Here is a 12,917-nt window from a genome sequence, read left to right as displayed (position 1 = left end):
GGCAGAGGGGAGAGAAGGATGCTGCCTGACAGGACATGGGGAAGATGGTGGGGGAGAAGGACACTGAAAGGAAATGGGGAAGAGGGAATGGGGAGAAGACGCTGGCAGGGAAGAAGACAGAGGTGCCAGACTATGGGGGGAGCAGAGGGAAAAAGATGGGTGCCAGACCAATTTGGGAGGGGGGAGAAAGGGAGAGGCACAGTAACAGAGCAAATGGAAGACACAGAGAGATGAGAGGCAGTGGATGGAAGAAATTGAATGAGAACATGAAGAAAGCAGAAACCAGGCAACAAAGGTAGGAAAAAAATTATTATTATTTTTTTTTTTTTTGCTTAAGGATAAAGTAGTATATTAGTTGTGTTGATAAAAATTTATAAACATTAGAGGCTCTGGTAGAAACCCGTTTACAAAGTATGTATTCTTCCCAATTAATATTTCCAAATTAATAAAGTCTTTTTGCTTATTTGTAAATGGGTATCTACCAGAGTCTTTAATTCAGTAGCATAATTAAATGAAATAACTATTTCTGTAGTTTATAGGGACGGGCGGGGATGTAAGGGATTCCTTGCGGGGACGTAGGGGATTCCTCGCGGGGACGGGCGGGGACGGGTGGGATTCCTCGCGGGGACGGGTGGGGATGGAGGGATTCCTCACGGGGATGGGTGGGGACAGGTGGGAGTCCTCACGGGGACGGGTGGGACTTTGGCGGGGACGGGTGGGATTTCTGTCCCCGCGCAACTCTCTACTCTGGGCCTCAAGGCCAAGAGTTCTTCCCAATGTCTCTGGGGAGGGGGGGGGGGGTTTAGATAAATCTGGAAAAATTCTAACATTTGAGCCTAAAAACTGGTCATTCATATGACGGAAATATAAATGAAGAACAAATTCCCTGTCACTTTCCAAAGCAAGAGTCACAAGCATGGTAGTTCTATCAATAACTACTTCTAAAGAAGTTTCCAAAAATGAAGATAAATTCATATCCGCCTGTCTGTCTATAGGCCATTCAGCTGGAGTAGACCCAGCTTGTTTTTTTAACACCATGTGGATGAGAGCTCTGTTTCTTACAGATGAAATTTCTGCTTCTCCTTCCCCCCCCTCCCCTCCCCTCCCAAAAGAGCTTAGAGCCTATGTTTGAGTGTGGTGGAAGTAAGTGATCTACTCATGGTCATACAGTGAGGGGCAGAGATGTGATTGCATTCTGGGACCTGGAAACCGGCATTGACAGCTTTTAAATAATTTATCTTAAATTAAACCACACACAAAAAATAACAGGTTTTCCCCTGTTTATTTTGAATTATATTCTCAAGGCAGAGTATTTGAAGTTGTTCAAGGCATTATTCCATTTGTATGCTAATGTTGGCTGTATTCAGAAACATTCTGTATTGAAATTTTTACTGCCTCAGGCGAAAGTGACAACAGATCAAAGAATGTGTAACCAACCTATCCAGTCTGCCCATTCTTACCATCTACTATCCTTATCTCTCCTGCAGAGATTCTCTGTGCTTCTCCCAAGCTTTCTTAAATTCAGATACAGTCCTTTTCTCCACCACCTCCACTGGGAAGCTGTTCCATATCCCTTTTCGCCCTCATCCTATATCCCCCAGGGGTGTCCAACCTGCGGCCCAGTGAAGTATTTTGTGTGGCCCCGGTCGAGGGCGATGCAGTGTTTTCCTTTGCTGCCCCTGGGTGTTTACCATCTTGCCGGCTCCCTCCTGTGTCTTACTGCAGCGTTTGCACGTTTGTGCGACCCCAGAAACATTTTTTTCAGCCAATGCGGCCCAGTGAAGCCAAAAGGTTGGACACCCCTGTCCTATAGCTTCTTTCCAGTTGAAAAAAACTCTCCTGTGCATTTATACTACTGAGATATTTAAATGTCTTTATCAAATCTCTCCTCTTTCACCTTTCTTCAAAAGTATCTGAGATCTTTAAGAGTCTACAATTCAGATCAACTGTTACAACATCCTGATGCTGGCATGAATATTTTGTCTTTCAGGTTACTGGTTCAGTCATCAATTTTGTCTACTCTGGACTACTGTAATATTGTTCATTTAGGATCTCATTTTAAAAAAAACTCTTAACAGGCTTAGAATAATACAGAATACAGCAGTCTGTCTGATTTTTGGCCTTATTATCTAAAGCTCCATTGGTTGCCATTTGAGGCTAGAGTTTTGTTTAAATTTGGTTGTATTTGTTTTAAAGTTTTATATGGATTGACCCCCAATCTCCCTCTCTTCCCACTTTGAATTTTATAATAATGCTGTTATCAAAATGGCTGCCGTGAGTTCCTGTTGTAGTCTCGAGACTACAACGGGAACTCACGGCAGCCATTTTGATGATGGCTCTGCACGGGGCAGGAGCATAGGAAGATCGCTCCTGCCCCGTGTCACCGCTAGACCACCAGGTAAGATCCGGGGACACAGAAGGGAGGTGGGGCTGGGTGAGAGCCGGCCACAAAACTTATTCATGAGTTTTCGCAATTTGCGGGCCGGATCTGCACCTAACCTCCACAAATACGGAGGGAGAGCTGTATATCATGGATTAGGGTTTGCTTCCAGTCCAGATGAGGCGTACAGGCCCTGGACATTTAACAAACCCCCCTCCCCCCTGTGCCTCAGCCTACCCACCCCAGAATGGTCTTTCCTACATAGTCTGCCTAATCCATAGCTTATTCCCTTCAATGAAGGGCCTTTCTAATTGTACTCTTTGTTTCAAATCATCAAAATGATTATTATTTGATGCAATAGATATACTTTAATTCTAAGGGAATCAATTGGGAGACTTAAAGCTTGCCCCATCTGTCTCCAGTTCTCTGCATTGAAAACTGGGATGACCCAGCTGACGGAAGAATTAACCAGACTGAAAAGATCTTCCCCCAGAATTCAATATGACGTCTATCTACCCCTACAGTCCTGAGCCATAGTTATAACGCTGCTTGCGAGGTGGCTCACAAGCAACATTATTCCTACAAGTTGAAATTCGACAACCAGACACTGAAACTCTTCACACTGTGGAAATATTTAGGCAGTGTTTAAACAGGGTTTCTTATGTATTGATAAAGGGAGGGAGGAGGGAGGTTGGGGAGATGGGGGAGCAATAAGGGCTAGATTCTGCAACCGGCAGTGGTATCAACTGGCACCCCCAAACCTGGCACTGGTGGTGGAGGCAGAGACTGTGAATTCAAGAAAGCCTGGGATAGGTATGTGGGATCTCTTAGAGAGAGGAAGAGATAATGGTTACTGCAGATGGGCAGACTAGATGGGCATAAAGGGCAAGTAGATGAAAGGAACAAAGTCTGGAATTGGCAGTAGAAATAAATGAAGAGTACAACTAAGAGCAGCTTATCTTAAAGTGGTTTACATCCTATTTAAAAGAAAGAGCGTTGTGGGTGAGGAGTAGGGATATGGTGTCAAGAACAGTGGAAGTTAACAGAGTGGACCCGCAAGGGTCAGCTCTATCGGCGATGCTGTTCAACATTTATATGGCTTCACTGGGGATAAAATTCCAAGAGATGGGCGTGCAATACAGAATATATGCTGATGAAATTCTGTTTTTCTTCCTGTTAAGAGACATCCTTAGCACAGAACTATGTCTGCAAAGATATATGGAAATGGATGGATGACCATGATTTGAAATTGAATGCTAATAAAACAGAGGTGATGGTGGTGGAAGGTCAAAGAGACAATTTTGAGCTGGAGAGTGTGGCTGTTTGGGGAGAGAAATTACCAGTAAAAAAGGAGACGATTATTTTAGGAGTGTATTTAGATAGTTGTCTAACAATGGAAAATCAAATATTGAAAATAATCAGGGTGGGTTATATGTAACTTCAAATGCTCTATAGACCGAAGCCAATACTACCTACATTTGATTTTCGTAGCGTGGTTCAAGCATTGATCCTAAGTAGAGTGGATTATTGCAATTCACTCTATCTGGGAGTTGCAAAAGGAAAGTTGAGGGCTTTGCAGATGTTGATTGAAAAGGATTAGGTCCCAATTACTGCCCCACACTCTCTCTCTGTCATTAGCAAGACAGATGCATCTGGGGACAATATCTTAGAGACAAGAAACTATCTCCCAAACATGTCCAGTTTATTGTCAGCTCTGCAACCCTTTTATATCATTTTACATGATTCAGTGTTGTCAGCATATTACGTAAATGCAAACCATATATGGACACAGGTCACATGAAACTTTAAAGAAATAACAAACATCTTACTATCTAAAGGCTGAAGTTCAAAGGGTGCTCTGCATCGCAGACACTTTTAGTTATCTAAGGCTTCTTACAAATACAGCTATGAAAACAATTGAATTCACTTCACAACAAGATAAGAACACACATCTTCTCAAACATAAAATGGCCTTGTAGTATTTCAGAGAAGGAAAAACAAACAGGGTCTGGTTTTCTTACAGCTTCAAACACAGCCTAAGGAAAACTACAAGATACGTGTCCCTTCATTGATCAACTCTACTGCAAGATGAATTACAGGGGTTTCAAGGAGTACGCATATAACTCCTGTGTTGAAGAAATTGCACTGGTTACCCATACAGCAAAGAGTGCAGTTTAAGAGTCTAACATCTATCCATCAGACATTGTACCATGTTTCTCCAAAGATATTACAGGAACTCTTTGAAGTTTATAAATTGAAAAGAGATCTTAGATCTGTAAATGAGATGAAATTAAGTTTGGAGGGCAAGAAGTTGATTACGCACGTTAGGAATGGAGCATCAATGATGTCCATGGCCAGTGGAAAACTCTGGAATGCCCTGCCTGGCATTCAACGATTCTGTACTGCGAGGATAAATTTTAAGAAAATGCTGAAAATGCAATTTTTGCTAACGCTTATTCTATTTGAAAATATCTTCTTCTGAAGTTTCATGGTGACTCCAGGAAGTACTTCTTCACCGAGAGAGTGGTGGATCATTGGAACAGACTCCCACTCCAGGTGGGATCGGCACATGGGATCTATTCACAGGGCAAAGGTAGGGGAGGGACATTAAGGTGGGCAGACTAGATGGGCCGTGGGCCCTTATCTGCTGTCTATTTCTATGTTTCTATGTTTCAGGTGATAGAGGCCAGCAGCATGACGGATTTTAAGAGAAAATGGGATACTCACGTGGGATCTTTAAGGGAGTAAATTCAGGGGGGGGGGATACTTGGAATGGGCAGACTTGGTGGGCTATAGCCCTTTTCTGCCGCTTTTTTCTATGTTTCTATGAATATTCTGATAGGAATGTATGATTCAACGTTTGTCTGCATTTCAAAATTTTTGACCTTGATTTGTTCCTGTCTGTAGATGCTCTTTTGCTTCCTTAACTGTTGAAATTTAATTTGACTTGGTGTATTTGACATCTTATATGGGGGGATGTTAATGAAGTTATCCAATGATGTCCATGTTATATGTATGGAAACCGCAGGGAACGTAAGATATTATGTATGTGATATGTAAGCCGCACAGTGGTATGCGTATTATTTCTTCAGTGGGCAAGGATTTTTTAAGAAAGGGGTTAGGGAATTATTTTGCAAATCCTTTATTGTACCACATTGGTTGGAAGAAAGTCCACCCTCATTTTGGCATTGGAGGGCAGCATTTCATGCTCTTACGATTACGGAAGCTAGGGGGATCTCCCCATCTTATAAAAAACAGAGTCAATTTGGGATGACCTGGGAACCTTATATACAGCAATTATCAGTCAGTTGTGTAGTGAACTCATCACATTTGTAATCAGAAAGTGAAGCACTATTTATTAGTAATATTTGGGAATGGGAGGGGGGAGAGAGTGTTGGGAGGTACTTTACCGTGTTTGTATTGTGGTGATAATTGATTGTTGATTTCTTTGAATTTATGTATCCACAATGTATTAACTGAGTTGAGATGAGATTCTTTCTAAGATTTTTGTAATGTCTATTTTATTCTTAAATCTCAATAAAAAATTATTGAACATCAACTTTTTAATAAGTAAATCTGAGGAATGGACCCTGCAACACTCAAATTTCCTTAATTTAGCTAAAAGTAAAGACAAATCCAGTGAATCAAAAGCAGATGATATGTTCAAAGACACAAGACCAAAACTCTAGTTGCCCCCTATGCCTGGAATAAATTACCCGAGACTGTTCGCCAAACCCCTTCCCTTGTTTAAAAGCAGACTGAAAATCTATAGCGCACCTTAAAGGACCCCCATAAGCATTAAACTTGGAGATATTTTATCTGCTAACTGTTGTAAAATACCTGAAGAACAAGCGATCAATATTGAGTGCTATGACATTTGTAAAACATGAGATTATCTAAGCCGCGTTTGAGATACTGTAATGCCTTTTGTTGCAAAGATGAATTTTGAAGGCTGATAAACCGACAGGAAAAATAATCCAGGCTGATGCTGAGAGTTTCATTTAGACTAATGTTGTCTAATTCAGAGCTTGAATGCTATGTCATGATTGGAGGGGGGAAACAGATGTTATATTCAAACCTAACATTAAAGGGTCTGACCCATAATTTCATGCATGTAAAATTATGCACACCTGTTTCTGGACAAACAAAATCCAGTCGTTCATATTTCTCAGCTATTTACAAATTTGGTTATCAACAGCCTATGTGAAAATGTACTTCTCCATTCACTACACGGATGGCTATGCCTGTGAGGATGCTTTCCTTGACCTTTCTTTGCCTCTGGCTCTATCTGTTGTCACCATCTAACGCTCTGAGCAGCTTTCACTGTATTCAGAAAGAAGAAATGCTGTACAAACCTGAAAATCGGGAGGGCAATACTTAAGAGCCTGATAGATCAAACCACCATCAGCCAGGTCTATTCGCTCATTCTCACCAGCGAAAAAAAAGCAAAACAAAGATCAATCCAGCACTGGCTCATATTGCAGAAAGCAGCCGTTGAAGGGTTAAATTCATTAAGGGCACGGATCGGATCAGATCCGTGAGGGATCGAATCCGTGTCCGGGGGAGGGAGGGGGGCTAATTCACAAATCGCCCTCATGCAAACGAGAGTGATCAGCATTATGCCCCCAACCGACCGCTGGGATCGCTCTGTAGCGATCCCGACGCATGCGCAGACCATCTGTAGATGATCTGAGCATGCTTACGAGCAGCGACCTTTTTTTTTTTTTTTTTACTTGAATCTAGCCCATTTTTTTTTTTTTAATATATAATATTTCTTTATTGAGCAAACCAGTACACACATAACATAACAGAGTAAAGGGAGATCCAGCAATCCAGAAAAAACCGCCCTACCGGGCATACAGAGAAAAGGTCATAAACACAACCAAGATCAGATGTCTCAGGAACAAGAGGTGCTCAATACAATTTTCCATGTAAAACCCTCTGAAAACCCCACCCAGGGCTGCGGGCACTCGGGATGAACGAAGATGGTCTCGATTTCAGGATGTATGAACATAAGAACATAAGAAGTTGCCCCCGCTGAGTCAGACCAGAGGTCCATCTTGCTCAGCGGTCCACTCCCGCGGCAGCCCATCAGGCCTAGTGCCTGAACAGTGGTCCCTGATTAATTTTGTAACTTACCTCTAATCCCATCCCTATAATCTACCTCTACTCTTATCTGTACCCCTCAATCCCTTTGTCTTCCAGGTACCTATCCAAAGCTTCTTTGAACCCCTGTAGCGTGCTCCTGTTTATCACATCCTCTGGTAGCGCGTTCCATGTATCCACCACCCTCTGTGTGAAAAAGAACTTCCTGGCGTTTGTTCTAAACCTCTCCCCTTTCAATTTCTCTGAGTGCCCCCTTGTACTTATTGATCCCCTTAATTTGAAAAATCTGTCCCTATCTATTTTTTCTATGCCCTTCATGATCTTGAAGGTTTCTATGGGAGGAGTATTGGCTGTCCCTTCCCCATCGCGAGAGGAGTCTACTATTGAACTGTTACCATCTATTGGGGTCTTCTGTCCTCTTCTGTACCCTCCCTCTTCAGACTCATTCTTACTTGGATTCTCTTATGGGGTTCATTTCTCTTTCTCTTTATTTTTTCCTCTTTTTCTTCCCTTTTTGACCTAGTTTTCCTCACCATTTTGTCTATTTTTTGTCTATTTTGTCTATTTTTTGAATCTAGCCCTTTTTAAAAACTCTTTCTTTGCGAGCCTGTGGTTTTAACCCGCTTTATACCCTTGGGTTACAATCACGTGCAGGGAAGGGCAGGGAAGGGCAGGAGAACCGGGGCAGTGAAAGAAGGAGATTCGGGGCAGCAAGAGAGATTCGGGGCGAGAGCAGGGCGGCAAGAGGAGGGTCTGATCGGTGCCAGATACAGGACGGCAGTTGCACCACTGAAGCTTCCAGTGGCTGTTCTGTGCCCGGCAAGACAGTAACAGACCTTGATGGATCCCAGCTCTGAGGAAGCCTGGACTTCTGGGGGAAATTTTACAAGCTACTGGAATTGTCAAGTGTAACGGCTGCCTGCCTCCCTGTCCCACCCCAGTTTCCAGTGTAATTTCACCTTTGGTCACGGCAGAGAGCAGGAGACCCCGGAGCCGGGGAGGCAGAGAGCAGGTCGTGGCAGAAAGAAAAAGTTTATTTCAGGGCTGCAGGGCTGGCGGGACAGTCGGAAAGGACGTGAGCGACTGGTCCCCAGCACTCGCCAACCCAGTCAGTGTCCCAGATTTCTTTGCAGGCCGTTTCCCCTCTTTTGCATACATGGATCAGAATGGAGGATGATTGGGACAGAGGTTAGTGAATTGGGACGGAGAAAAATCAGGTCGCAAATCGATCGGTACATGATTGGTTTGCTTACGGAATCTAGCCCTAAGTCTCAGGAAGGTCAGCTTATGAAATTCTTTAGAAATTTGAACAAATGTGAAAGCATTAGCCGCAGTCCGAAGCTCCTCTCTATATTTCATGGTCCATTCTAGTGCATTTGGGACATATCATAACAAATGTAGAAGATGATGGCAGATAAATATTTTTTTCACTCAGAGAATAGTTAAGCTCTGGAACGTGTTGCCAGAGGTTGTGGTAAAAGTGGATAGCATAGCTGGGTTTAAGAAAGGTTAGAACAAATTCCTGGAGGAAAAGTTCATAGTCTGTTATTAAGACATGGAAGGAAGCCTCTGCTTGCCCTGGATCGGTAACATGGAATGTTATTACTCTTTGAGGTTCCGGACTCTTTTGTTACTCTTCGGGATTCCAGAATCTTGCTATTCTTTGAGATTCTGAATGGAATGTTGCTACTCCTTGGGTTTTGGCCAGGTACTAGTGACCTGGATTGGCCACCGTGAGAACGGGCTACTGGACTTGATGGACCATTGGTCTGACCCAGGAAGGCTATTCTTATGTTGTTCTTATGAAAGAGATTTGCATATAACGGAGGCAAATGAATGTCATGCATATTCACTATGGATACCTAAAATGCAACTAGGAAGGGGATACTCCACTACAGACTTGGGAAACACTTCCCTAAATTAAGACATGGGGGAAGAAATCTACTCTAGAAGAGCGCTTTATCAAAGCGTTCTTTCTGGCTTGCCATAAAGCAATTCTCTGCTTATTCCATAGGTTTAATAACTTTAACTACTTCATATGTTGCCACTGAAGTTCGGTGCATCTTTGTCACAAATCCATCCACGTTACAGTTTGATTGTTATTAAATTTTGAATTAGGGGTAAGGCTGGCTGTGAAGTCTGAATTTCTCATGGCTACATTTTGGTTATCATGTATTAGAACTGTCAGACTGCCTATATTGGATATGTTCTTTTTTTTTTTTTTTTTTAGGGGGGGTGGGGTCAAACAGGTGAGGTAAAAATGGCAGGATCAAATTACACATACATGTGCACACACCACCACCACCACCAGAGATACACTCAGAGATGTACCACCCTACATTCGGACACCTCATACGTGCAACACGCATGCATACATTCACAAATACAATAATAGGTGAAAGGAGAATGTTGTGCAGAAAATCTGGACTGCCCAGAATCCATTTCACTCTCTTTAAGTACAGATCTGAACATTTCAGCATGAAACTCTGATATCTGGCCTCTGCTCTTGCCTGGGGCATTATTGAGGTACCCATCAGAATGTGAAATGAGAAATGTCAGTGTCAAACAGCAATGAAATCTAAAATCTGAGTCTCTGGGGGGAGTAGCATAAGAACCTGAAAATGTGTGAAGCTATTCCAGAAACCCTGGGAGCCGAGATGAATCCAGCCCAGGTACTCAGTGCAAGAGCGGCACCTAGAGGCCAGGAAAATTCATAGGAGATATTGTGAATATGCATGGCAAGACTCCGTCCCATCCTTGGAATAGATCTGGATAAGTAAAGCATGCTGTTAGCCCAGAGCCAGGATAGCTAAAGCTCTCCAGAAGCTGAAAGAGGGCATCCTGGAGGCAGCTCAAGGCTGGGATGCTTTCTCTGCTGACATTTTCTGAGCACTATTGCCATCACTGCTATAGTAGGGGTTTTTTGTAGGTTTTGAACAGTGGATGATGTTTTTTTAATTATTTTTTGATCTATATTGGAGTGCATGTCGAGTTTGGGAGTGTTTCGGGACTTTGGTATTGGGTAACTCCTTATACCCACAGCTGAGGGTAAATTCTGGTGCTGCTACACACCAGGAACAAACAAACCAAAACTGCAGATATGTACAACGATGTAGGCGAATTTTATTGTGACAAGCAAACTATATATTAAGACCTTTTTACCAAACAGGGGACCCAACACAGTCCATGTTTCGGACAACCTTCATCAGGGGTCCATGGTAGATAAAGGAAAAAACATATGTCACAACAAATATTGAAAAAGATAATGTAAAACCAAACAGATGATGTGTCACGCCGAGAGTCTCTGCAAATAGTAAAAATCGCTAGACTCTCGGCGTGACACATCATCTGTTTGGTTTTACATTATCTTTTTCAATATTTGTTGTGACATATGTTTTTTTCCTTTATCTACCATGGACCCCTGATGAAGGTTGTCCGAAACACGGACCGTGTTGGTTCCCCTGTTTGGTAAAAAGGTCTTAATATATAGTTTGCTTGACAATAAAATTCGCCTACATCGTTGTACATATCTGCAGTTTTGGTTGGTTTGTTCCTGGCTGGTTTTTTCACTGCAGACGAGGTTGGACCTCCCTTCTTTTGGTTCTGTTGCTCGCTGCTACACACCAACCCCAGAATGCCCATTAGAGAATATTGTTCAGTGGTGCCACTTCTAGAATTTTCCCCCTAAATGTCAGACACTTCTGCACTTCTTTACAAGCAGGAAGGACATAATTAGCAAGGAGGCTATCAAGTTTTAGCAGGCTCCCGTAGACACAAAAAAGGAGGAAAAACAGCCATTTCTGGCCCATGACCAATGGATTCCAGAGAAATGTCTTTTGGCACTAGATCCCAATTGTGTCACAGGGATTCAAGAAAAGGTTGGATAAGTTCCTACTGGAACAGGACAGACTCAGGTAAGGCTAGATTTCAAATAGGGCACTGGTCTTTGACCTAAGGGCCGCCACGAGAGCGGACTGCTGGGCATGATGTGACCACTGATCTGACCCAGCAGTGGCAAATCTTATGTTCTTAATAAAGGCTCCGAGCGTTGTATTCACTGTTTTTCTCTTGAGGGAAGCTGCAATTTCTACAGACCTGCTTTGAACCTGATGTGGCCTCTTGTGAGCTATATCCTGGTTTTATACATGTCAGACTTTGAATCAAGTTTGAAACAGATGTTTATTCATTATTATTTTTTGTCGTTGTTGTTGGGGGGGTGGAATTGAGGTTCCTTCAAAAACAGACAGTTTTGAGCTTCTTTTCCACTCAGTCTCAGTTTAGAAGCTTAACCACCATGGCAACCATATGCTTTTTCGTTTGGGGGGGGAGGCTCAAAGGCTCCACCTTTGCCCCAGCAGGATCCTGTGGCTTGACCTCTCTCTCCAGCTCCCCCCCCCACCAACCTTCCCCAGTCACTGGAATTTTAAATCTTCCGGCAGCTGCAACGTAGCGTCAACGAGCAGGCCTGCTCCAGAAGTCTTCATTGTGAAGTGACACTGTGCAGTGGCTGCCAGAAGATTTAAAATTCAACTTGTGGGGAGGCCTGTGGTCCGCTCTATTTTTGGTCAGTGTTTTATACAAATATGTAGTTTCAAGTTTTATTAATTTTTAATATACCAACTGTAAGGATTGTTAGTCAGGCCCCCACAATATTAGGTTGGTGGGGGTCACTTGAGAGGCGTCCTTACAAACGCCAGATCCCAGGTTCAGTTCCCTCACAGAAGATTCACCAGAAGTAGAATCCAATAAGAAACACAGCCAGAGGTGATTACATAAAGAATATATTATAGAAATAGGCTTACAGAAAAGCAATATTTATAAGCATTACAATTAAGTAGAGAGCAAAGCAATTTCCCTGCCTTACAGAGTTCAGAGGCAAAGAGACAGAGAGTCTGAAGTTCTAAGGAGAGCCAGAGAGAGAGAGAGAAAGGGGGATGGGGTGATGGTCTAAGTTTCGGGTTCCATAGATAAAGAGAAGGATAGACAGAGAAAGAGAGATCTCCATGTGTGTTGCAGAGAGGAGGTTTTTATAGTTTGGAATCTTATTCTGAATATAGAAACTATTGTATATCCCAGTATCTTTCTGTTTATAATTTGTAAACTTTTTGAAACAATGGCTAATTTAATTGATAAGGAAGGTGTGATACTTGCAGGCATGGTAAATGGGATTAGTCTCTGGCTTCTTTGTCCCATTCAAGCAGCCTATCTTCTTGATAAACAATCTAGTCTGGCTGGATGCTTAATGTATATGAATTCTGTGCAGGAGCACAGAATTCTGCATCAACATTCCAGAGTCAGATAATTTCCCATAGGCCTTTGCTAACATTAGTTCCGCCAACTGAAAATGCTGAATGCTAGCAATAGCTATGCTGACACCGACCATCAACGGGTATCTATCCGGTTTAGAATAAAATGTTAAAATAGGGATAAA

Source organism: Geotrypetes seraphini, chromosome 5, assembly GCF_902459505.1.
Source record: "Geotrypetes seraphini chromosome 5, aGeoSer1.1, whole genome shotgun sequence".
NCBI lineage: Eukaryota > Metazoa > Chordata > Amphibia > Gymnophiona > Dermophiidae > Geotrypetes > Geotrypetes seraphini.
The sequence above is the reverse complement of the archived record's forward strand: the minus strand, read 5'-3'. Positions refer to the sequence as shown.